The sequence below is a fragment of the Dipodomys spectabilis genome, unplaced genomic scaffold (assembly GCF_019054845.1).
Source record: "Dipodomys spectabilis isolate Male_0828 unplaced genomic scaffold, ASM1905484v1 ptg000173l, whole genome shotgun sequence".
Taxonomy (NCBI): domain Eukaryota; kingdom Metazoa; phylum Chordata; class Mammalia; order Rodentia; family Heteromyidae; genus Dipodomys; species Dipodomys spectabilis.
In genome coordinates this window covers 3,056,273-3,082,133 of record NW_024870850.1, presented here as the reverse complement: position 1 = coordinate 3,082,133, position 25,861 = coordinate 3,056,273, and the positions used below count along the sequence as shown (strand labels likewise).

The following is a 25,861-nucleotide window of genomic DNA, read 5'->3' as shown; positions in this document are numbered from 1 at the left end:
CCAACTCATGTTTTTCTCCTGGATTAAAGGTCTCAGATACAGAGCCCCAGGGAAGAGTTTTACACATTCCTCCTGGGACCTCAAAAGAGGGTTCAATGAAAGATAGGCTACAGTGTACATCTCTGTCAATAAAAGGACATTTGCAAAGACATACGAATTATATGTATCTGACACTGGGGCCTCATTGCCAGCAATTTCAGCCTTACATATGCACCCTTTGACTTTCACACTCCTTCTCCAGTTTCCCCTTCATGTTAGGTCTTTGGCTGGCACTAGCTGCTTTTCCAGAATGAAACACAGAGCACACATGGATGGAGATGTGATGATTGCTGGGTTTTTCCCTCTCTACACTTTGGGAATAGATCGAAGTAAAAGTGATGCTTCCAACCATGAAGAACACACACCGTAAGTAACTCATCATTTTATTTCCATTCCTGTTTTGTTCTCAAGAGCGGCAATGGCTGGGGGAATCCTGGGTGTTCTCTGCATCCTCAACCCTGATCTTCCAATGCCTACTGCACCACAAACAGCTCATCGTCATTACTTTATCCTGAATCTGCTGTTGAGTGATTTTCTTCTGCTAGTAAGAGGAGGCCATAGTTTCCTTTCAAGTAGCTTCTCCTTTCCAAAGCTGTAAGCTCTTCACTTTACTCCAGCATCCCTATATCTCCTCCATCCAAGCTGTCATTGCAGAGGATGAAGTGACGTTGTTACAACCTGTGTCAATGGCACAAGTTCTGTAAAATACTGTAGAACTTTCCTTTAGAAACACTGTATTTTGAGGACATGGATAAAATTTCTTATTGTAGGTGGCTCATGACTGTAATCCTAAGTACTCCAAGGACTTGATATCTGAGGACTGAGATTTGAAGTCAGCCCAGGAAAGAAAATTAGTGAGTCTTTAATTAACCAGTCAAAAGCTGAACGTGAAGCTGAGGATCAAGTGTCAGAGTGCTAGCTAGCCTTGAGCAAAAAAGCTCAAAGACAGTGTCCAGGCTCTGATTACAAGCCCTAGGACTGGTACATGCAGGCACACCTGCACATGTATCCACACATGCACATGCACAATGTTACTGTAGACAAGCTGCTATTGTTTTAAACTAAGCCCTGTGTCATTATTTCATGCCAGATATGCTCCACAGTCCAGCTGTTGCCAGGCAGGACAGTGTTATCAAACACCATTTATGGGAGAATTTTATCCATCCAAGATAAGTTCTGCTTTACTTATGCACATGTATATCCTTGGCTTTTGTTCTGTAGCAGAGGGTCTCACTAATAAATGGTTACACAAAAAAAGGAAAAAGAAAAATGGTTATACAAAACTTCAAGAAATTCTAGCAGTTTACTTGATACCTATTGCAAGAAAAAATGCTACTGCCTCTATCATTTGCACTCCTTTTCAAGTAGTGGTATGACAAGTGCAGCCTAATGTGGCTGCCTGCAGTTGGGAGCAGAGATGGCAGTGATAAGAATTACTCTCTTTCTGCTCTAGAAGATATGTCTCCTTATCTCACATGTCACTGGTATGTTTTCTTACTGTTCCTTGTTTGTGTGGGTTGTAGGAACTGAAGTCTGGGTGCTGCTCAGAGCTGTTTATGCTCAAGGCTAGTGCTCCACCACTTCAGCTACAGTTCCACTTCTGGCATTTTTTGGTGGTTAATTGGAGATAAGAGTCTCACAGACATCATTTCTGAAGCCGACTTTGAAACACAATCCTCAGATCTCAGCCTCTTTTTTATGTTTTTTTTTTTTATTGTGAGCAAGGTAATGAGTACATTTCTTATCAAGCATTGTTGCCTCCTCCTTTGTTTCCCCTTACCATCCCTGCCCTCCCACAACTCCCCCACTCCCACCTCCCCCCACCAAAGTTGTAAAGCTTGTTTTTTGACATAATGTCTTGTACATCTCATTGTTGCAATGGGTCCATGTATATCCCTATTTAAGCAATTTATTTTTTCCCTTCCCCTCCCCAAATTATACCAACATGAAATACAGTGAAAACAGGGGAGGGACCATTTTCAGCTTCCTGAGGTAGCTATGATTATAGGTATGAGCCACTGGTGCATGAGTTGCTTCGCACTCTTGATTGTTTTTTTTTTTTTTTTCCAGTTTGATGTTCCACCACTTGAGCCACAGCTCCACATCTGGCTTTTTGTCAGTTAACAGACATAAGAGTAGCATAAACTTTTCTGCCCTAGCTGCCTCTGATTCAGGATCCTTAGATCTCAGCCTTCTGATAGCTAGGATTAAAGACATGAGCCATGAGCACAGGCAGTTTTACTATCTTGAGGAATCTCCAATCTTTTTTATGTACCATCACCAAAAGTGCATTTTTTTCTTGGTTGATGGGTAACTCATTGTCACTTTGACTTGTACTGCCCCAAGTGCTCAAATGGCTGAACATTTTTTCTATATTGACTTTGCATTTGTACTTTTAATTTTTAAAGCATCTGCTTGTGTCTGTTCTTTAGTTTAATTTTTCCTATTAGTATTTCAGTTTTAGAATTGTTTTAAACTATGGTATTAATCCTTTATGAGATGAATAACTAGCAAGATTTCCAACTATTGAATGGCTATCAAACTTTTTTTCATTGCAGTAAAGCTTCAATTTAATGTAATCACAGCTACTTTGCATTTCCACTGCTGGGAGTACAAGTTAGGGTCATGTGAATGAGACAAAGGGTTCTACCACCTAGCCAAATCCAGAGCTTCATTCTTGATATTTTATGAGTTCTTTGAACTCTATTAAAGTTACCTGAATATTTCCTCACATTTTCTCTACTACTTGCCAAGTTCTGGTCTCTTATTAAGAACTAATCTGTTTTGCATTAAAACATACAGGTTGAAAGACAGGGTCTAGTTTCAGTGTTTGACACATGAATACCTAGTTTCACAGTGCCACCCCTTACTAAGAGTGACATCTTTAGTCCATGTATTATTTGGCAACTTCTCCAAGAATCAGATTCTTGTAGTTGTTTGCAATTATTTCTTGATTTTATATTTCATTGACCTATGTGCTTTTTAAGTCACAGTACTTTTTTTTTCTGCTACTATAATTCTAACAGGAATGGTGATACTCCAGTATTTGTCTTGTATCTTAAGATAGCTCTGGCTAACTGAGGATTTTCTTTTCATAAAATTTAGGCTTGCCTGTTCTATTTCTGTGAAGGAAGCAATTGGAATTTTGATGGAGACTGCACTGAATCTGTAGATGGTTTTTAGTAATATGACTATTTTCACCATACTGATTCTGCTCACCCAGAATGGGAAGTATATGTTGATATGTGTAATTTTGATTTCCCCTTTGATTTTTCATGAATTTTACTTGAGTCAACATTTTTTTGTACAACGTCCTCCTTTATTATTGTTATTGTTTTTATTATCTTTTTCTTCTACTTATTTCATTCCTTCTACTAATTCTGATTTTTCTATTTCTTTAACATGCAGTGTTGATTCTTTAGTATAGTATCTGTACTCTTTTTTTTAATTTTAATTTTTATTTTTTGTGAACATACTGTACAGAGGGGTTACAATTACATGGGCAAGATAATGAGTACATTTCTTATCAAGCATTGCAGCCTCCTCCTTTGTTTACCCGTATCTGTACTCTTGATTTAAGCAAATGTTGCTAGTTTCTTTTTATTCCCTTTTTCTATATTCATAGTCTGATATTTTCATTTTCATTTGCTTCAAGGATGTTTATTGTTTGAAATTTGCCCTGAAAGACAATTCATTTAGTCATGTATTAATCAGTTAAGTTGAATACTTTCAATTATTTAACTAATTATGGTTGAAAAACAATTCACCTAATTTTCATGTTATGTGCATATTTTCCTGTCATTCTTGTTAATGTCTAGCCTTTCTACAGTGTGTTCTACATGTGTGCTCAATATTCTTCCAATAGTTTTTAAATATGGATGGCTTTTGCCCTAACCCATTATCTTCCCTGGAGAGCATTCAGTATGAGAGGTGTATTCTGAATTTGGGTGAAATGTTCTGTAGGTGCACCGATCAAAGGTATAATTTCTCTCTGATACTTCCCTTTTGATTTTGTCTGATCTCTCCATAAAATCTTCAGCTATTATTGTATTAAGGACTATCTCAAAGTATGCTAATATAGTTAAATGTTTGAATAGTTTGTAAATATACATTTAGAATTGTTGTCATGTTGTAGATTTGATCACTTCATCATTTCATTAGAAACTTGTCACTTTTCATTGTCTTGATTTAAGTCTATTTGGTGTGATGTGCTATGGATATTCTTGCTTTCTTTTGGCTTTCATTTGCGTGGATTGCTTTATTCCACTCTTTTCTTAGTCATTGGGGGGCGTTAATGAAGTAATTTTTCTTACAATCAACCTATTGTTTGGCCCTTTTTTATTCATTCTGTCATTCTAGTTCTTTTTTTTTTATTGTGAAAATACTGTACAGAGGGGTTACAATTACATGGGCAAAATAATGAGCACATTTCTTATCAAGCATTGTAGTCTCCTCCTTTGTTTCCCCTTTCCATCCATTCCCATCCTTCCCCCGCCCCCCACTCAATCCTCTCCGACCCCCCACCAAAGTTGTAAAATTTGTTTTCGACATAACGACTTGTACATCTCATTGTTGCAATGGGTCCACCTGTATCCCTATTTAAACAATTTGTTTTTCCCCTTCCCCTCCACAAACTATACCGACATCAAATACAGTGAAAGCAGGGGTTATGCTATGGGGGAGGGACATACAAAGCAACAAAGAAATAATCTTATAAATGTGTTAGAAACAATCGCATGAAAGAAAAAAAACAGTTGAATACATATCTTAGGGTTCATTTCCCTAACATCACCTTATCTGACCTTCTCTGCTTGACTCCATTCTAGTTCTTATTGGTAGAACTTACTGCAATTCCCTTCCCAATTATGTTAGCAGATCATTTCTTATTACTGCCATTATGTAACTTGTTCTCCGGGATTATTGAAGCTTTTTCCACTCTTTCTCTCCTTTTAGAGACTTCTGTGTTTACTGAGCTCAAGAGTAGTGCGTTTTGAATCTTGGATTATTAGTTGTGTCTGTTATAGATATTGTGGCACTTAGGGAGGGGCTTAAAATAGATGACAGCAAGCTATTCTGGAATGATGACACTTAGTAGTGATGATGAGGAAAGAAAAAGAGAAAAAATACATATAAGCAATAAAGGGCTATGCTCACAATCATAAGTCAATGTACAAGATACTATAATGAAATTTTTCATGCAACTGCATTTTTTCCCTCCCATCATTTGTAATATTTGATATCCAATTTTACATTTTTCTATAGTAATTACTAGATATAGTTATAATAAGTTTTCCCTCTTTATATTAATTTTATGATTTGGGTAGCACAATTACAATGTTAGAACATTCTTAGGTCACATGTACACTCACACTTGCCAGTAAGTTTCATACATTTCTGTACATTTTTCTTGTTCATTAATGGTTCTGTGTTTTGTACTTAATATCTACTTTGGTATTCCTTGGTATTCACTTAACTGTGATTATCTGAGAACATATTTATCCTTCCTTCACTTCTAAGTATTCTTAGTGGATTATACACACACACACACACACACACACACACACACACACACACACACACACATAATCTTCAGTAAAGATCTTCTATTATACCCTCTTGGCTTCCATGGATTCTACTGAGGAGTCAACTGTTACCAAAACAGAATACCTATCTGTTATAGGTTCTGTTTATCTTCTAGTATATAGAGCATGTTCTATATATTTCACCTGTTAGAACTTGATCATAAGACAGTTTGCTGTAGATGTCATGGTCAAAAATTTGATTAACCATTCATCTTTAGACATCTTCCATGTCTATCCTCGCCTACATTAGGATTTTAAATGGTCATTACTTATTAGAACAAGCATTTAAGTTTTGGGGCATTCTCAATCATTTACTGAATCTACAAAACACTAATATTTTATGTTTTAAAAATACTGTTGTCAAATTTTGACAAAATGTTTTCACATCTTCATTCTTGCTTTAGTATACTCCTCAATACGTATATGTTCAATTAGATTTTCTTCACGCTTTAACTTCACTAACATAATAGGCTTCCATTGTGATATTTTCATATATGCTTATGTATATGTTGAACAAGTTCATCCTCTCATTTGTATTTCCATCTAGCCTCAATTTTTCCTTTTTAAAAATAATGTGTGCTGGTTTCATTATATTTTGTGTACTTGCACACACACAGACACACACCCAGCCACACATGGACATGACAGAGTGAAGGAAAAATACTTTGATCCTCTTTACCCTTCTTTCATTTTCTCACTCTCAATATATTGGGAAGAGAGTAGTGGTAACTTCATTTTACTATGATGCCCTTGGAACTGGGATTTCAATACAGAGCTTGCTTAAAATTCTCTTCTTGTCCTTTTTGTTTGGCGTTCCTCTCTCCATAATGAGTTCTTTTGAGTTGGATTCATCCCCTTTTGTTACATAAACAAGAATAAAATTTTCTCACCTGATATTTGAACTTTTTGTTCAATATTGCAGGAAGAGTTGTTCAGTATGTTCAGTATGTGAGTAGACCTTGCTACAGAATTTTCCTTAAATAACACTTTGCGTCTGAAAATTGCTCTTAAATGGAACTTTTGTTAGTTAGCTTTGCCTGCCATATAACCACATAATATGAACTGTGTGACCCAAAACACGATTTATTTTTCACACAGGTGGAACTAGTTACCAAAGATAAAGGCAACAGAATTATTTGGTGTCTTATGAAAGCCTATTCCAAGCTTAATGGACAACAGCTTTTTGTTGTGGTGCATGTAGTAGAAGGGAATAAGCAAGCTCTCTCTTGGCTTAAATAAGTTTCTAACTCTCATTCATGACAAATTTCCTGCATGACTTTACCTAATCCTATACATAAGCACCATATACTAGATTCACATTACAGCCCAATTGGGAGTAATTTTTTAAAAAAAATTAATACATTTTTTATTGTAAAAATACTGTACAGAGGGGTTACAGTTACATGAGCAAGGTAATGAGTACATTTCCTATCAAACATTGTTACCTCCTCCTTTATTTTCCCCCTACCATCCCTTCCCTCCAACCTCCACAACTATACTCCCCGCCCACGCCAAGGTTGTAAGGTTGGTATTTCAAAATAGTCTCTTCTACATCTCATTGTTACAATGGGTCAACCTGTATCCCTATTTAAACATTTTGTTTTTCCCTTCCCCTCCCCAAGTTAGAAAAAAATCAAATATACTGAAAACAGGTGTGGGGAGGAACATGCAAAGAAACAAAAATATCACATGGTACACTACAAATATGTTACAAACAAGGGCAAGAAAGAAAAAACCACTTGTGTCCATATCTTGGGGTTCATTTCACTTAACATCATCTTATCTGGTCATATGTACATAGCTTTTGACCTTTTCTGCTTGTCTCAGACATATATTAGTTATTGCAAATAAGGGAAACCATGGACCTGTTTCTTTGCATCTGACTTACATCACTTAATATAATTTTTCCAAGTCTTTCCATTTTCTAGCAAATGGGGCAATGACATTCTTGCTGATAGAGGCATAGAATTCCATTGTACGTACACACACACACATATATATGTATATGTGTGTGTGTGTGTGTGTGTGTGTGTGTGTGTGTGTATATATATATATATCACATTTTCTTGAGCCACTCATCCACTAAGGGGCATCTGGTTGATTCCATATCTTAGCTATGGTAAATAGTGCTGCAACAAACATAGTTGTGCTGGTAGCTTCAGTATGGTTTTGTTTGTGATCATTTGGGTAAATGACCAAAAGTGGGATAGCTGGGTCATAGGGGAGCTCTATGTGGAGTCTTTTGAGGAACCTCCATACTACTTTCAAAGTGGTTGAACAAGTTTACACTTCCACCAACAATGCAGCAGGGTTCTCTTCTGCCCACATCCCCTCCAGCATCTGTTGTTATTAGAGTTCTTGATATAGCCATTCTAAATGGGGTAAGGTGGAATCTCACCCTTTTCCTTTTATGGCTAGAGAGGTTGAGCATTTCTTCATGTGTCTATTGGCCATCCTTCTTTCCTCTTCAGAGAAGTTTCTCTGTAAGTCGTTAGCCCACTTACTAATTGGTCAGTTGTTTCTTTGAGGATTTGTTGTTGGGGGATTTAATTTTTTGAATTCCAAGTATATTTTAGATATGAGACCTTATCCGTTGTATGGTTTGGAAGATCTTCTCCCAATCTGTGGGCTTCCTAGTTATCTTGCTAGCTATATCCTTTGCCATAAAGAAGCTCTGCAGCTTCATGTAGTCCCATTTGTCCAACCATTCGTTGATTTGTTGTGTTTCTGGGTCTCTACTAAGAAAATTTTAGCCTGTGCCAAGGAGACCTAGGGTTTCTCTTGTTCCTTCCTGTAATGTTTTCAGGCTGTCTGCTTTGACTTTGAAGGCTTTGTTCCATTTGGAGTTGATTCTGGTGCAGGGTAATATATAAGGATCTAGCTTTAGTTTTCACAGGTGATTAACCAATTTTTCCAGCACTATTTACTGAAGAGGCTGTCTTTCTTCCATTCTATTTTTTAGCACCCTTATTGAAGATTAGGTGGCTATAGGTCTTTGGGATCATTTCTGAGTTTTCAATTCTATTCCATTGGTTCTGAGGTCTGTTCTTGTGCTAGTACCAAGCTATTATGATTACTATGGCTTTGTAGTAGAGTTTGAAATTTGGTATTGATATTCCTCCAGCATTATTCTTTCTGTTAAAGGTTGTTTTTGCTATTTGGGGTCTTCTTGGATTGCTTCTTCTGTTTCATTGAAGAATGAGTTTGGAATATTGATAGGTATCGCATTTAATTTGTGGATAGCCTTGGAAGTATAGCCATGTTCATAATGTGGATCCTTCCAATTTAGGAGGATGAGAGGTTTGTCCACTTCTTAAGTTCTGCTGTGATTTTCTTTCTTTCTTTTCTTTTCTATTTTTTTATTGTGAAAATACTGTACAAAGGGGTTACAATTACATGGGCAAGATAATGAGTACATTTTTTTTATCAAGCATTGTAGCCTCCTCCTTTGTTTCCCCTTCTCATCCCTTCCCATCCTCCACCCCCCCCCAATACTCCATACCCCCCCACCAAAGTTGTCAAGTTTGTTTTCGACATAACGATTTGTTCATCTCATTGTTGCAATGGGTCAACCTGTATCCCTATTTAAACGATTTGTTTTTCCCCTTCCCCTCCACAAATTATACCAAAATCAAATACAGTGAAAGCAGGGGTTATGCTGTGGGGGAGAGACATACAAAGCAACAAAGAAATAATCTTATAAATGTGTTAGAAACAATCGCATGAAAGAAAAAAAACATTTGAATACATATCTTAGGGTTCATTTCCCTAACATCACCTTATCTGACCTTTTCTGCTTGACTCAGACATATACTAGATATTGCAAATAAGGGAAACCATGGGACCTGTGTTTCTTTGGGCCTGGCTTACTTCACTTAATATAATTTTTTCCAAGCCTTTCCATTTCCTAACAAATGGGGTAATGTCATTCTTTTTCAGGTTCATAAAGTTTTCATCTTAGAAGTCCTTCACTTCTTTAGTTAATTCCTAGGTATTTTATTTTTTGTGGGGCTTTTACGAATGGAGTTGCTGTCCTGATTTCCACCATGCTCTTCTTATAGATAGCATACAATAAAGTCACTGATTTTTGAGGGTTAATTTTATTTTTGATTTTTACTTTTTATTTTTGACTTACTTTTTTGATATTTTTAAATTATGAAAATATCGTAAAGATGGGTTACAAGTACATAGGCAAGGTAATGAGTACATTACTTATCAAGAATTGTTGCCTCTTCCTCTGTTACTCTTACCATTCCTTCCCATCTCTCACTCTCCCTCATCCTTCACCCCACAACTGCCAAAGTTATAAAGTTCCTTTTTCAACATAACGACTTGTACATCTCATTGTTGCAATGGGTCCACCTGTATCCCTATTTAAACGATTTGTTTTTGCTTTCACCTCCACAAATTATACCAACATCAAATACAGTGAAATCAGGGGTTATACTGTGGGGGAGGGACATGCAAAGCAACAAAAAATCATTTTATGAATATGTTAGAAACAGTAGCAAGGAAGAAAAAAAACATTTGAATACTTATCATTTCACTTAACATCAATTTATCTGACATTTTCTGCTTGTTTCAGACATATATTAGTAATTGCAAATAAGAAAACCTTGGGACCTATGTTTTCTTGGGCCTGGCTTACTTCAATTAATATATTATTTTCCAAGTCTTTCCATTTCCTAACAAATGGGGCAATGTCATTCTTTCTAATGGAGACATACAATTCCATTGTGTATAAATACCACATTTTCTTGATCCATTCATCTACCGAGGGGCATCTGGGTTGGTTCCATATCTTAGCTATGGTAAATAATGCTGCAATAAACATAGTTGTTCTGGTAGCTTTAGTATCGTCTTGTTTATGATCATTTGGGTAAATGCCCAAAAGCGGGATTGCTGGGTCATAGGGGAGCTCTATACGGAGTTTTTGAGGGACTTTCATACTATTTTCCAAAGTGGTTGAACAAGTTCACACCAACAACGCAGTAGGGATTCCTTTTGTCCACATCCCCTCCAGCATCTGTTGTTATTAGAGTTCTTGATTATAGCCATTCTAAGTGGGGTGAGGTGGTATCTCAATGTTGTTTTGATTTGCATTTCTTTCATGGCTAGAGAGGTTGAGCATTTCTTCATGTGTCTATTGGCCATCCTTCTTTCCTCTTCAGAGAAATTTCTCTTTAAGTCTTTAGCCCAATTATTTATAGGGCAATTGTTTCTTTGAGGATTTGTTGTTGGGGGATTTAATTTTTTGAGTTCCAGGTATATTTTACATATGAGACCCTTGTCCATTGTATGGCTAGTGAAGATCTCCCAATCCATGGGCTTTATATTGATCTTGCTAGCTATAACCTTTGCCATGCAGAAGATCTGCAATTTCATGCAATCCCATTTGTCCAACCTCTCTTTAATTTGTTGTGTTTCTGGGTGTCTATTAAGAAAATTTCAGCCTGTGCCAAGGTGTCTTAGGGTTTCTCCTATTCCATCCTGGAATGTTTTCAGGGTGTCTGCTTTGACTCCGAGGTCTTTGATCCATTTGGAGTTGATTCTGGTGCAGGGTTATATATAAGGACCTTGCTTTAGTTTTCTGCACGTAGTTAACCAATTTTGCTAGCACCATTTACTAAAAAGGCTGTCTTTCTTCCATTCTATGTTTTTTTTGCTCCCTTATCGAAGATTAGATGGCTAAGAGTCTGTAGGTTCATTTCTAGGTTTTCAATTCTATTCCATTGGTCCTGAGGTCTGTTCTTGTGGCAGTACCAAGTTCTTTTGATCACTATGGCTTTATAGTAGAGTTTAAAATTTGGTATTGATATTCCTCCAGCAGTGTTCTTTCTGTTGAGGATCCTTTTTGCTATTCGGGGTCTTTTATTGTTCCATATGAATTTTTGGATTGTCTCTTCTATTTCCTTGAAGAATGAGGTTGGGATTTTGATAGGTATCGCATTGAATTTGTAGATAGCCTTGGGAAGTATTGCCGTTTTCACGATGTTGATCTTTCCAATCCAGGAGCATGGGAGTTTTTGCCACTTTCTAAGTTCTGTCTTGATTTCCTTTTTCAGGTTTTTAATGTTTTTATTGTAGAGGTCCTTCACTTCTTTGGTCAAGTTAATTCCTAGGTATTTTATTTTTTGTGGGGCTATTATGAATGGAGTTGCTTTCCTAATTTCAGTCACACTTTTCTCATTGTTGGCATACAGAAAAGCCATTGATTTTTGAGCGTTGATTTTATTTTATTTTTTTTGAGGGTTAATTTTATACCCTGCTACTTTGCCAAAGTTTTCAATCAGCTTGAGTAATTTGGGAGTGGAGTCTATGGGATTCTTTAAATGCAAGATCATGTCATCTGCAAAGAGGGAGAGTTTTATTTCTTCTTTCCCTATTTGGATCCCCTTTGTGTTTGCATCTTGTCTTATTGCTGTAGCTAGGCATTCTAATACTAGATTGAAGAGCAGTGGAGAGAGTGGACATCATTGTTCTCATTCCTGAGTTAAGAGGAAATGGCTTTAGTTTTTCACCATGAAGTATAATGCTGGCTGTAGGTTTGTCATGTACAGCCTTTATTGTATTGAGGAATGTTCCATGGATTCCTAATTTTTCCAGAACCTTCATCATAAAGGGGTGTTGGATCTTGTCGAATGCGTTTTCTGCATCTATTGAGATAACCATGTGGTTCTTATCCTTGCTCCTGTTGATGTGATGAATTATATTAATTGATTTGCGTATATTGAACCAGCTTTGCATCCCTGAAATGAATCCTGTTTGGTCATTGTGTATGATTGTTTGGATGAACTGTTGAAGTCGACTGGCCAGAATTTTGTTGAGAAATTTTGTATCAATGTTCATCAAAGAAATGGGTTTATAGTTCTTTTTCTTTGATGAGTCCCTGCCTGGTTTTGGGATGAGGGTTATGATGGCTTCATAGAATGAGTTCAGTAGTGAACTTTCTCTTTCAATTTCATTGAAGAGTTGGAGGACTATTGGTGTGAGCTCTGCTTTGAATGCCTTGTAGAATTCCGCTGTAAAACCATCCAGTCCTGGGCTTTTCTTAGATGGGAGGTCTCTTACTGCTGTTTGTATTTCAGTGCTTGATATGGGCCTGTTAAGATGGTTTAACTCATCTTGGTTTAGTTTCCGCATGTCAGTATTTCCTAGGAAGATGTCCATTCTGCCAATTTCTCAAATTTATTAGCATGAAGTTTTGAGAAGTATTCCCTTATAATGTTCTGAATCTTGGTTTGTTCTGTGGTGATATTTCCATTCTCATCTCTGAGTTTATTTATTTGGATGTGTTGTCTTTTTCTGATAAGATTTGCTAAGGGTCTGTCAATTTTGTTAATTTTTTTGAAAAACCAAGTCTTTGTTTTATTGATTCTTTCTATTTTTTTGGGGATTCTAATTCATTTAATTCTGATTTAATTTTAATTATTTCTTTCCGTCTACTGGATTGGGGTTTATCTTGCTCTTCTTTTTCAAGGAGGCTCAGATGCATCATCAGATTGTTGATTTCAGATCTTTCCAATTTGTTGATGTGAGAACTCAGAGCTATAAACTTGCCCCTGAGTACTTCCTTTGCTGTGTCCCAGAGGAGCTGGTAGTTTGTATGTTCATTTTTGTTGAATATACTGAACATTTGAATTTCCTTTCTAATCTCTTCCATGTCCCACTTGTGATTCAGCAGTATGTTATTCAGCCTCCATGTGTTACAGGACTTTCTTTGGTGGCTTTTGGTGTTGAGTTCTAATTTTATTCCCTTATAGTCAGAGAGAATGCAAGGTATAAATTTAATGTTTTTGAATTTGGACAAGTTTGCTTTTTTGGCATAAAATGTGGTCTCTCTTGGAAAATGTTCTATGTAATGCTGAGAAAAACTTGTATTCTGATGCTGCTGGGTGAAATATTCGTTAGATTTCTGTTAAATCTAGTTGATCTATGCAGCTGTTTAGATCTGTGGTTTCTGTGTTGAGTTTTTTGCTACATTGATCTATCTAGTGGGGATAGTGGTGTGTTAAAGTCCCCAACAATTAATGTCTTTGGCTCTATATGAGATTTGAAGGAAAGTAGTGTTTCTTGGAAAAATTTGGGTGTTCTGTTGTTTTGTGAATAGATATTGTGAATTGTAATATCCTCCTGTAGAGTTCCTCTATTAGTATGTAGCAACCTTCTTTATCTCTTCTCACTAATTTTATTTGAAGTCTATTTTATCTCATATTAGGATTGTAATTTCCACCTCTTTATGGGGGCTGTTTGCTTGGTAGATTTTTCCCCCCAGCTTTTCACATTCAAAATGTGTTTGTTTTAATGGGCAAGGTGTGACTCCTGAAGGCAGCCGATAGAAAGATCTTGCTTTTTAGTTCAACTAGACAGTCTATGTCACTTAATTGGAGAATTAATTCTGTTAATATTGAGAGGTAGGACTGAGCGGTATTTGGGTGTTCCTGCCATTTTATCCACCTTCTTGGGGGCTGCAGAAACTGGATTCTTCCTATGGTTCTTGGATTCTCAGTTTGGGTGCAGTTTCTTGGCCTTTATTGTGGTCTTGTTGGTTTTCTATGCATAGGACAACTTTAAGTATCCTTTGTAGGGCTGGTTTGGTGGACATACATTGTTTCAATTTTTCTTTGCTATGGAAGTTTTTTATTTGACCTTCAGTTATGAAGGAGAGTTTAGTTGGGTACAGTATTCTTGTTTGTCTTTAGGGCATGGCATACATCATTCCAGGCTCTTCTTGCTTTGATTGTCTCTGCTGAGAAATCTGAGGAGATTCTAATTGTTTTCCCTTTATATGTGATTGATCTTTTCTCCTTAACAGCTTTAAGGATCTTTTCCTTGGTCTGAATTGATGTTATGCTGGTTATAATGTGACGGTGGGATGTCCTGTTCTGGTCTGGTCTATTTGGGGTTCTAAAAGCTTCTTGTATATGAATATGCATGTTTGGGAAGTTCTCTACTTGGATCCTGTTAAACAAATTTTGTAGACCATTAACTTCTGTCTCTAGGTGCTCTTTTACACCCGTTATCCTCTGATTAAGCCTTCTGATGGTGTCTTCCAAATTTTGAATAGATCTATCATATTTTTTGGATTTGTCTTGGATAGTTATGTGTTCTTTCTCTATTATATCTAGGCTGTCTTCAATCCTCAATATTCGATCTTCTGCATGGTCTAACCTACTGTCAAGGCTTTCTACTTTATATTTTTTCCTTCTAATTGGTTGGCTTTGATGGCCTCCCATTCTTTGTTGGAGCGTTGTTTCACATCTTGTATGAACTTCTTTACTCCCTTAATTTGGTGTGCAGTTTTTATTATCAAGTCACTTAGTTGATTGGTTATGGTTTCCTTGGACTCCCATTCCTTCTGTTGGGTTCCATTCAACATTCCCTTTGTGGTCTCCCTGACTTCTTTCAGCTCTCTGTTTATGGATTCCATGAATGCCTCTATTGATCTTTGTCTATTCTCACCCCGCTCTCACAATTCCTGTATCACTGTTTGATTAGCTTCCTCATGTTCACGCAATTACTGTCTCTCTCTTTGACTGTTCTCAGCTTGCTCATGTAATTACTAACTTTCTCTTTGAGTGTTCTTAACCTGCTCAGGCAATTCCTGTATCGCTGAGTAGCTTCCTCACACTCATGAGATTCCAGTATTAATCTTTGGTTTGCTTCATCTCACTTCCTATCTCGCTCACAATGAGTCCTATTGAGAGAGAGGCAGCCTGTGGCTCTGTTTACCCAGTGAAGAAAGTCTCTCCTTTGTGAGGGAAGAGCTTGCTTTGCCTGGGCGGGTTGCCTTTCCCCTGGGTGGAGCTGAGCCTGGCAGGTCAGGTCAGGTTCCTGTGACCTGCTAAATGATTTTTGTTTTCTTCCAAGGCCTGAGTTGGAGCTAGCTCCTCAGCTTGGCCTTTGTCAATATCAAAGATGGAGATCTTTGAATGGTTGGGGAGGGGCGGCCTTCCCTCCTCTGCTCCCTGAGAAGGAGTGAGGATGTCAGGGTTTTACTCACTGTGGCATCTTGGTTTCTGGGTCATCCCTGATCTGCAGTCTGCAGGATGAAGATATCTGCTCCTTGTCAGTTCTTGCTGGTGTTGAGTAGAATCCACTTGCCTGCCATGTCTGGCACCTTTGCCCTGGACTCTCTCTGTAGGTACATTGGGTATGGCCACCACCGCAGCTACTGCTTCTGTCACAGCCAGGGCTACCAGAAAGTGCTCAAATCTGTCTCCTTGCTTGTATTTTCCCTCTCTGGCCAAACTCTCTGTACTGTGATGGCACACTTAGTGTGATTCTCTATCCTAGGACTGTTCACTGGAACACTAAAACTGTTTTCTATGACAAAGCTTGTTTAGCCTCCAGCTTCTCCTCCACCATTTTAAAACAATTTTTTTATAAAATTTAAAAAAATTAGGTAGAAAAACGAGTCATTTGATTTTTTTGTTGGGGTGGGGAAGGATGATGTTGTATATCCTTTATGTCTGTAACCTGTCTCTTGGTGGAGTCTCTGCTTTGCTTGTGGTGTTAGAATTTCCTTTGGCTTGATTATTTTCTTAAGTCACTTTGAGCAGGAAAAATGCTCTGCCTTACCCAGGACTTTGTGATCCTCCTCCCAGGCTAGTTCAGTAGGAGTGAGATCTGCTTTGAGTATCAGAAAAAAGCTTGTAGTTGCTGTGGTGAGGTTAGGTTCTGGTTAGGGTTGAGTTCTATCAGCAATCAGTAGCTTTTCCCTGAGAGACTAGCTCCTGAGACACTCACAGAGCCCTCACAGAGCCATTCTCCAGATTTATATTTACTGAGTTTCAATTGTTTATCTTTTACCCCTTGTGCTGTCTCAGCTGCAGTGGGGAGGGACAGCCTCTGGCTCTGTTTACCCAGTGAAGAAAGTCACTCCTCTGGGGCAGACATGCCTCTGCCGGAGAAGGGCAACTTTCTCCTAGGTAGAGCTGAGCCTAGCAGGTAAGGCCAGGTTCCTGTGACCTGCCGAATGGCTCCTATTGTTTTCTTCCAAGGCCTGAGTTGGAGCTAGCAGCTCAGCTGGGCCTTTGTCAGTATCAAAGATGGAGTTCTTATCCACTGGTGGGGGAGGGACTATCTTCCCACTGCTGCTCCATGAGAAGGAGTGAGGATGTCTTGGGTGTACTCATGCTAGCCTCTTGGTTCCTGTGCCATCCTTGGTCTGCAATCAGCAGGATGAAGATTTCTGCTCCTTGTCAGTTCTTTCTGGTGGTGAGTAGAATCTACTCGCACACCGCATCTGGCGACTTTGTCCTGGGCTTTCTCTGTTGATATGGTGGCGCCGGCAGCAGCCGCTGCCACCATGGACACCAGCAAGTGCTCAGATCTGTCTCCCTGACCTAACTACCTGGATTTTTCCTCTCTGGCGAAACTCCTTGTACTGTGATGGCACACTTGGTGTGCTTCTCTAGCCTAGGACTGTTCACTGGAACCCTAAAATTGCTTTCATGTGAGAGCTTGTTTAGCCTCCAAGTTCTCCTCTGCCATCTTCCTACAGAACCTGGGAGTAATATTTTAACATATTCACTGGCAGAGATTCAAGAATTCAATCCATCAAAGTCATAAGTTTTCTAATATTCCTCATAAATCTCTATGCTTATTATGCAGGTTGATCTTCAAGAACTATCAGTTTGTTTTGGCATTGGCTTTCGCTATTGAGGAGATCAACAAAAACTCTAATCTTTTACATAACTTGACTCTCGGATTTGATATCTATGATTTTTTCTTTGGAGCTTGGGAAGTATTTAAGAATCCCTTCATTTGGCTTTTTGGGGAGGATAAGAGTCCAAACTACTCCTGCATGAGAGACAGCAAATCTATAGCAGTACTTACAGGACCATCAGGAATAACATCAGCCCAGATTGGTCCACTGTTGCAACTCTACAGGATTCTACAGGTGAGTGTGAGGAGTGTAGGGATATTAAGTAATGTCTAATTTGGTACCATTTCAGGTGTTAGAAGAGAATGATAGGAAAAGACTGGATTTTTTTTTTTTTTTGGTCAGTTGTGGGCCTTGAACTCTAGGCCTGGGTGTTGTCCCTGAGCTCTTTAGCTCAAGGCTAGCACTCTACCACCTGAGCCACCATGCCACTTCTGGCTTTTTCTGCTTATGTGGTGCTGAGTAATCAAACCCAGGGTTTCATGCACGCGAGGCAAGCACTCTACCACTGAGCCACCTTCCCAGCCCAAAGATTGGATTTTTGAACCTATCAAATTTTGTGATGTCAAAGAGTAAGTATTCTGGCTGGGAAGGTGGCTCAGTGGTAGAGGAGCACTTGCCTTGCATGCACGAGGCCCGGTTTCGATTCCCCAGCACCGCATAAGCAAAAAGAAAAAAAGCCGGAAGTGGCACTGTGGCTTAAGTAGAAGAGTGCTAGCCTTGAGCTGAAGAGCTGAGGGACAGTGCCCAAGCCCAGAGTTCAGGCCCCATGACTGGACCCCACCCCCCCACAAAAAAAGAGTAAGTATTCAAAGATAGTCAGATATCTGTTATTTGCATTGTTTGGAAAAGAGGATAGAAAAGTCAGAGCAGACAAAGGGATTATTTGGAGTTTTAGGCCCTATCAATAATTTTCTTTAAAAAATCCAGAAATGGAAAGTGACTTTAAAGTGTGAAGATAATCTTACTAATGAAATTTTATCTCCAATAATTAGCAAAAACAGAGTGAATGTGCAGTACAAGTGCCAGAGTGATAGCCTTGAGGAGCCAAGCCAAGAAATTGCATGAAGGCTTGAGTTTGTGTCCATACACATGAACACACTTGTGTGTGCGCACACACAGTATGATTTTGAATTTTAGTCAGTATCAGGAAGAAAAAGGGGCCATGAGTCCTCTCGCATGTGAAAGTTGGAGCTAAAGTATCAACGTGAAATGTGAAATATGGGACACATACATAGACATTTATATGTATACATGTTCAATCTGACAACAAACAGTAGATAATAGTCAATGTACATATGTGAAAATGGAATTAGAAACATCAGGAAATAGGGTGAGGTTGATATAGATGGAAGGAGTTGATGGAAATAGTGACAAATTCAAAAACTATTATAAATGTATTTTTTTTCAAAAATGAAACCTAACATCTATTTACTTCAACTGGTTTCTTAATATATATCAAGACTGAGATTGTGACAGGTGATAATCTTGCCACTCATGGAGCATGCAATTTTCTTTCCTTTTAGTTTACCTTTGGGCCTTTTGATCATGCCCTGAATGACAATAGCAAGTTTCCTGCTCTCTATCAGATGGCCACAAAAGACACATCAATTGCCACTGCCATGGTTTCCTTACTGCTTCACTTCAGTTGGAACTGGGTGGGACTGTTGACCTCACAAGATGAGAATGATTTATGGATTTTTCCTGAGCTGAAAGAAGAGATGGCCAAGAACACAGTTTGTGTAGCTTTTGAGCATGTGATTCCAAATCATTCCTTGTCACATGTATTGAGACTCACAGCAGTTTATAATCACATTAATAAATCTTCCACAAATGTACTTATTATATATGGTGATAATGAATCCCTACTAGATTTAATGATGTGTGTTGAACGATTTTTAGTAACAGGCAAAGTGTGTATCATGAATTCACAGTGGCATTTAACCATGAAAAGGAAATATTTCATGCTAGGCTCCTTCCATGTACCTTTCATTTTTTCATACCACCATGCACAAAGTATTGGATTCACAGATTTTATAAGGGCAGTTAACCCTTCCAAATACCCAGAAGACTTTTACCTTGCTAGGTTGTGGTTTCTGTCTTTTAATTGCTCAACTCCTGACTCTGACTGTGTGACATGGGAGAACTGTCCATATGATGCCTCCTTGGAATGGTTGCCTGGACACATTTTTGACATGACCATGTCAGAAGAGAGTTACAGTATCTACAATGCTGTGTATGCTGTGGCCCAGGCCCTCCACGAGATACTTCTTCATCAAACAGAAGTGACATTAATGGGAGATGGGAAAGGGACGGTACCTTCCCTTGCACAGGTAATGCTTCTGTGTTGGATTTCACATACCATGGGCAAAGTTACTTTCTAATAGTGTTTTTCACAGGATGAAATTAAGTATTTAAAACTTCTTTTTAAATCCAAGAGAAACTATATTTAAAGGTATGTGAAGTACACTAGAACTGTGTTCATGTTCTTTCAAAGAAAAATAGGCCTACGATAAAAATATAATTAAAAAGAAAAAAAACCAAAAAAACAAGTGAGAGTAAAGCAGGAACTGTTTCATGCTTTTTCCAATTCTTTCTGTTATGAATGATTTCTTAACATGCTCATGGCTAAAATTCTCAATATTACAAATCAAGCTTTTCCTTCCAAGTCTAATAGCAAAAGGTGATCGGCTCTTTAAATACCTAAAACCTGTGTAATAGATACAGACTTCATAAATGATCCTGATTAACTCCACTTTAGATATGACCAATCTGGCAAACTTAAAATCCCTGAACATTCATAACATTATGGTTGTGGCAACTGTAGCTAGGCAACTTAAAAGAAACTCATATTTAGGTGGCTATAGTTCAGCTTGAAAATGAGCCTTGGGATCTACACATTATGACCTGGTTTCCCTAGACTTTCTTTTGCTTCACTTGTTAGGTTTCTTCCCCATAGACATTTTTTGTTCAGATTTTTTAAAATTGTTATTGCTGTACAGAGGAGTGTTAGTTACATATATCAGGTAATAAATACATTTCTTTTTTTTGGTGAGTTTTAATCACTGTTTTAGCTATTTTTATTTCTTTTTAATTTTTTTTTGTAAAGATACTGTAGAGATGTGTTACAGTTACATGAGTAAGGTAATGAGTTCATTTCCTTTGGAGCACTGTTACCCCCTCCTTTGTTTTTCCTCTACCATTGCTTCCCTGCCCACCTCCCCAACTCCTCCCTCCCTACCCAAGTTTAAAGTTCATTTTCCACAATGTCTTCTACATCTCATTGTTACAATGGGTCAACATGTTGAATACAATTCTTTTTGATCAGTGTCACCTGTTTCCTTGTTTTCTCCCAGTTTTCCCTCCTGTCAACCTTCTTTCACAAGGTGCATAGTTTTTTCAACATAGTGTCTAGTGAATATCTTCATTTATCTACTAGCCATTCCTACCTCCTCTTCTGAGAAGTCTCTCTTTATGTCTTCAGCCCATTTATTAACTGTGTTTTACTTTGTTGAGTGTTTGTTTTTTGGGGGAGTGAATTTTGCAAGCTCTAAGAATATTTTAGGTATGAGGCACCTGTCTGATGCATAGCTAGTAAAGATCTCCCATTCTGTGGACTTTCTATTTGTCTTCATAGCTATGTTCTTTGCCATGTAGAAACTTTTCAGTTTGATACGATCCCATTTGTCCACACTTTCTTTTTGTTCCACTGCTTTGATGTCTGTTGATCTTGAATTATAAAGTAAGGATTAAAAATAATGAGGGGCTTTACTTCATTCAGGTTTTCTCTCTTAGTTCTTAGATTCACCTCAACATAAGATTTGTATCTTTTGTAGCTGCATGTTTTTCTGAAGAAAACCCTATTTAAGACTCTTGCTGGAGACAAAGTAATTATGGATGATAAAAGAAAATCAGAGCTAGAGTATGACATTGTAAACATTTGGAATTTTCCAGAAGGTCTTGAACTTAACGTGAAAGTAGGGAAGTTTTCTCCATATGCTCCAGATGGTCATCAGCTTTCATTGTCAGAAGATATGATAGAGTGGACCTTAGGAAGTACAGAGGTAGGTCATATCTAATTGTCATGATTTGAACTACATAGAAATAATCAAAATAACTCTTTTTATACTTGTTGTAATCTCTAATGGCCCAGCATTATGTATTTAATTATTTTGAAATTGAAAGAAATTACGCCATTTATTGACTTTTAGATGGGAAAGGCACAAAGGAATGTAACAGTTTGCTCATAAATGTTCATTTATTTCTTATAATAAAGATAAATGACAGTCATAGCAGTTTTCTATCCCTGGGACAAAATACTTAAGGAATCAATTCATAAGATTGAAATGTTTATTTTGATCATCTCTGTAGTTTTTTTCATCAATGCTTAGTTGACCTGTTACTTAGGCATCTATGGTGAGAGGAATCATTGAAGAAGCCTGTGTGAGAAGAAGATCCTTATATCATGGAAAATGGAAAACAGAGAGGTAGATAGGATGGGCCTTCTTTACTTTACAGCATACTTTTAAAGCTTCAAGGAGGATTCTTCCTCCTTACTCTTCACCATATCACTGATGAGTAAGAGTAATGAATTCAAAGACATTCCATAGAGCTATGCACTGGGACTTACTTTCTCACCATTTATTGCTAGCTTTTAAAGGTACCACACTTCTCATAGTTAAATAGACTAGAGATCAAGGCTATAGAACATAATCTTTTGGTCATCACATGATGTGGAATCTATAACAGCATTCAATTAACTGACTGGACTTAAATGTATAGAAATACTATGCTTAATAATTTGATTCTTTAAAACAATGGACTTTTTGGAGTGTTAGGTAAAACTCTAAACAGTTACTGACATTTATCTGTTTTTTCTTAGACTCCTTACTCTGTGTGCAGTGAGAGCTGTGGTTCTGGATTCAGGAAATCCTCTCAAGAGGGAAAGGCTGCCTGTTGCTTTGACTGCACCCCCTGCTCAGAGAATGAAATTGCTAATGGGACAGGTAAGTTCATGACTTAGGAAGAAAATCATACTTTCTCCTAGTGTCCCCCAATCCATGCAAGTCCAGGTAAAAGTGCATATTAGGATTGCAGAGTCAAAGTCTTCCTTCCTTCAATTAGTAATTTAATTGTGATAATGGATGGTACTGCTCCTTTAGAAAACACAAATCATGGGTTTTGAATTACATATAGTATTGTTTTCTAGCCTGTTGAGTGCATGATTATTCAACTACTCAGTAATGTAAATTTAACTTCTATCATATTAAGTGCCAAGCTTTTTCAAGGACAAGGTCTCCATCTTCTTCAAAATTACCTTTAAAAAATTGCCTATCTATTTGCTAGTGCCCAGAACTAGTCCTCCAACAGAGCAAGTGCTCTAGGTTGGATTTGGTGTGAAGCAGACACAAGTGGTGCACACAGCTGGACTTTAGAGCTTAAAAGGGCTCTGTTTCCCACTGTTTTACAGGTTAGTAGGAGAGACAAATAGAACTGCAAGGAAGGGCTACCAAGGTCCTATTTATTGCACAGAAACGTACATCAGAGTTCCACCTTTATTAACCAAAATTTTGAATGGGGGCTTGGAATTATATACACAAGGCTGGAAATTATTATGGCAGCATTATTACTGTGCTGAAAATTGTTGCTAGGATATTAGAAATGGCAAGACATAAATGTGTGATAGTCACTGTGGGTAAAAAAAGGTTCAATGAGACTGAAAAGAAAGAGAATGTGGGAATGATAAATACATAATATGATAACATGATAAATACATAAAAATAATACTGAACATGTTTGGTAATACTTGGTATTATTTAGTTTTATGATAGTAAGTACTGACATGTTCGAATTATCTCTACGTAGGGATTTTCTAATTTCCTTTTAAGAACTGAAAAGGGACTAATGGTTATTTGGCTTCTTCACCAGACATGGAGCAGTGTGTGAAATGTCCAGAGCACCAGTATGCCAACACAGAGAGAAATCAATGCCTCCTAAGAGTTTCAAGTTTCTTGTCTTATGGAGAACCCTTGGGGATGGCTCTGACCTGCATGGCTCTTTGTTTAGCTACACTCACAGCAGTTGTTTTTGGGGTCTTTGTGAAACATCAGAACACCCCCATTGTCAAGGCCAATAATCAGGCTCTCAGCTACATCCTGCTCATCTCCCTCATCTTCTGTTTCCTCTGTTCCTTGCTCTTTATTGGCCATCCCAACATGGTCACTTGCGTTCTGCAGGAGACCACATTTGGAGTTGCATTCACTGTAGCAGTTTCCACTGTCTTAGCCAAAACTGTGACTGTGGTTCTGGCTTTCAAAGTCACTTCTCCAGAGAGAAGGATGAGATGGCTGCTGGTATCAGGGGCTCCTAACTTCATTATTCCCATCTGTACCCTGATCCAGGTGACTCTCTGTGTATTCTGACTGGGGACTTCTCCTCCCTTCATTGACACAGATATACAATCAGAACATGGCCATGTCCTCATCCTGTGTAATAAGGGCTCCCTCACGGCTTTCTACTGTGTCCTGGGATACCTGGTTTTCCTTGCCCTGGCCAGTTTCACTGTGGCTTTCCTGGCCAGGAACCTGCCTGACACCTTTAATGAAGCCAAGTTTCTGACCTTCAGCATGCTGGTGTTCTGCAGTGTTTGGCTCACCTTCCTGCCCGTCTACCACAGTGCCAAGGGAAAGGTCATGGTGGCTGTGGAGGTCTTCTCCATCTTGGCCTCCAGTGTGGGGCTTTTGGGCTGCATCTTTGCTCCCAAGTGCTACATCATCTTGTTAAGGCCAGAGAGAAATTTTCTGCATGGCTTTAGGGACAAAAAATATATTGGGAGAAATAAGCCCTCTTAAGATGAAACTTATATACCTGATCAAATACACATAAGAAGGCTAGATTAAATCTAAGTTCCATTTCCCATTAGATATTAACTTCTATTGTGGGAATCACTTCAATGAATAAGTGAATCTTAACTCATTTCTCTAGTAATAATATAGACACAAATTATAGCCAGAGCCAGGTAAATTTCAATTTTATTATATATGATCCTCTGCATTTAATCCCATCATTTCTGCTAGTGCATTTGCAATGTTGACCTGTTTTCGAATTTTGCTTTCTTAACTATTTGTCTAACTTTTTTTGTGCCAGTCATAGGACTTTAACTTAAAGTCTGGGTACTGTCCCTGAGGTCTTTTTTTTTTTTTTTTTTTTGCTTAAGGCTAGCATTTGACCACTTGAGCCACAGCTCCACAGCTCTTTTGTCATTAGCTGGAGATAAGGTTCTCATGGTTCAAAAAAAAAAAAAGATTCTTATGGACTATGTAGGCCAGGGTAGCATCAAAGTTTGATCTCCAGATCTCAGCTTTCTGAGTAACTATGATTATGGATTTTTTTCTAAGTTTTAATGTACACTAACTTCCTGCCTGCATAACACCATGCTGCTTCATCCTTAAATACATTTCATTAATATTTTCTTCTTTAAAAAGTTCCATATTTTCTCATACTCATTAGAGTGTTTTTAATAACTCTCTCTTTTAACACATCTTCCTTTTGCAATATTCCTCAGTCTGTTCCATTAAGTCAATCTCCCCAAATCCACTCCATTTCTGTTCCCTTTCTTTTATCTTCTTTCTTCCTCTTCCTTCCTCTTTGCTTTTTGCATATAGCTTTAGAATTCAAAGAATGGGCTTTATATGCTACAAAAATGCACTTTAATTGTACATCACAATATATTGGATTTGTGGTTTAATAGCTGAGGAAAGTAGAGATTGATAATAGTTTGCTCATCCATGGCTGAATAAAATTTTCAACTTATTCTTATTTAATCACTTTAAAATATTATACATACAAATTTATATACAATAGATATACATATATGAAGTTTTTCTTATGTTATCAATTGATGTTACATATGTTTATTTCAGGAAAATGTTACATTTCCAAAATTTTAATTTTATAAGAAATGCATTATTCATTATTTTAAACAGACTGAATTATTGGGTTGTATACTATGTTTAAAGAACCACATGACTTTGGGGAGGAGAAAGGAAATAACAAAATGATGAAATAAGGATACAGGTTGACCCATTGTAACAATGAGATGTACAAGACACTGTGTTGCCAATGAACTTTACAATTCTGGGGTGGGGAAGAGAGAAGTTGGGGAGTTAGGAAGGGAAGGGATAGTAGGGGAAAAACAAAGGAGAAATTAACAATGCTCAAAATGAAATGTACTCATTATCTTACTCATGTAACTGTAACCCCTTTGTATAGTATCCTTACAATAAAAATATATAAAAAAGATACACATGACTATTTAAGACATATGATCATATAATGGCCATCCTTCCTGTTCTCTTCTATTGTTCATTGCATCTTCTTTTGACACTTGTTTTTCTAATAGATGAGTGATTATATACTTAGAATGGGCTTCTACTACTTTAGTTTTCAACTGGCAATATAACCATGTTTTGGCAAAAAACCCCACTGTGCTCATGTTCTTTTATTTTAAAAGACATAATACTTATCAAATGTTTTTTAAATCCTTAGTATTTGTATCAAGAGATGGCCAAAA

At 37.6% G+C, this 25,861-nt stretch overlaps 1 pseudogene; it reads left to right on the top strand.

Moving 5' to 3' along the window:
- The first annotated feature begins 307 nt into the window (after positions 1-307).
- On the top strand, positions 308-24,140 carry LOC122119907 (annotated as a pseudogene).
- Positions 24,141-25,861: the final 1,721 nt, after the last annotated feature.